Source organism: Pogona vitticeps, chromosome 3 (genome assembly GCF_051106095.1).
Source record: "Pogona vitticeps strain Pit_001003342236 chromosome 3, PviZW2.1, whole genome shotgun sequence".
NCBI classification, from domain to species: Eukaryota; Metazoa; Chordata; class Lepidosauria; order Squamata; family Agamidae; genus Pogona; species Pogona vitticeps.
Genome location: NC_135785.1, coordinates 126,455,211 through 126,456,901, shown reverse-complemented (window position 1 = coordinate 126,456,901; position 1,691 = coordinate 126,455,211). Strand labels below are relative to the sequence as shown.

Here is a 1,691-nt window from a genome sequence, read left to right as displayed (position 1 = left end):
ATTACTTCTATTTAGACCTAATTTATGATGAAGTGATGCAGCTTCCTGCAAAGCTCTGAACTACAGAGAGCTATTCTAGCAGGCTCTCAGTAGTAACTTTATCTTCCCCTCACCATTCTCAGGCCTGTTTTAACTTACTGCCAATTTTAGAAGCTTTTGTTTCTGTCCTCTCTCCCTCTCCCTCTCTCTCTCTGCTTCTCAAAATGTCTGGCTAGTCACATGGTCTAACTTCTCTGCAGAAGGTGAAGGGAAAGAGACTCCTCCTTCCTGCTTTGCTTCTCCAATAGAGAAGCCTACTGGGTGATGCAAGCAGGCAGATATGCTAATATCTGTGCACTGGAGGATTGTGGGAGGAACATCTAGCCCCTGATGGGGGTCCTGTGGGGCACCCCAAAACACTGAGTAGCTCTCCTGGCTTCTTTCAGGACTGGGGCTGTGCAGCACTGTTTTGATCAGGAGGCACAGCCGGCAGTCACCATGCCTTTGGGGGATAGTGCACACAAAGGGCCAGGAGGCTTAGGGGCCATTCAAACTCAGACCTGGCAGGGGAAATACCATTGTTGTAAAAGTGGTTTTCCCAGGGTAAGGCTCATCTATTGCACTACGGATGAGCTGACCCCTGTGATTTCCCCAATTGTGGGAAAGTCAACTGCCTAAGTGGGAGACTGTGTTTGTGGTTTCCCTTGGTCTTTCTAGAACCACCCTTTGGTCCTTGGCTATTTTCACTGCTTGCTGCCATAGGCCTGTTTGCCTTGCTGGTTTTCCAGGTGGGCTATAGGAAGCAGATCTTGGAAAGCTAGCAGTGCAGAATGGTGAGGTCCAAACAGAAAGCAGTCTCTGCTGCCAGTTCAGAGGCCTCCCAGCATGGCAGTGGGAGGCTTTTGGGTGGTGGTGGCTGAGCTCTGGGTTACTGCATTCACTCCATAAGACGCATGTACTTTCCCTCCCACCTTTTTGGAGAGAAAAAGTGCGTCTTATGGAGCGAAAAATACGGTAATTTTGGGACCAGTGCATTTCATATATATGTTGCCACAACTCTCTTTTTCTTATTTAAGCCTCCTGCTATAAATAATTCTTTTAATCTTTTTATTTTATAATAAGCGTTGATCTATATTTTTCACATAGGTTTCTTGGAGACAAATAATATCTAATTTTAATTTTGCAGTTCTTGGTAGATTTTACTTTTTGTCGTGAATTTGGGCTATTTACATTAACGAATCGAATTTTTTTTATTCATTTGATCCAACTTTATTAAGCTTTTCCTTCCTCCCCTTGGATCTTCTTGTTTCCATAGTAAGTTTTCCTGTTTGGTTCTCTGACTCAGATTCTGTGCTTTCTCCTAAGCTTGGTCCTGATGAACCACTTGATTGTTCCTCTTCCTGTTTCTTGTCTGCCTTTCCCTCTCCTTTCATTCTCAACCATTTCCCCTTTTTTTTCCCCATAAAGTCTTCTGCCTTCATTGTTGAATTAACATTGTACCTCTGTGATTGAATTTGGAAATGGATGTCTTCAAGTATCAGCCATTTATAAGTAATTGAATTTGCTCTCAAGAGTTTTGTCAACTCCACATATTGTCTTCTTTTCTGTCTTATTTGTCATGGAATATGTTACAGAATCTAAATTCCTTTCCCTTTTATAGTAAAATCTTCATCTTGCGTGGTCTTTAGTACTTTTTCTCAAAATATCATTCT

At 42.5% G+C, this 1,691-nt stretch overlaps 1 pseudogene; it reads left to right on the top strand.

Moving 5' to 3' along the window:
* Nucleotides 1-531: 531 nt before the first annotated feature.
* LOC140706164 (U1 spliceosomal RNA) lies at nt 532-684 on the top strand (annotated as a pseudogene).
* Nucleotides 685-1,691: the final 1,007 nt, after the last annotated feature.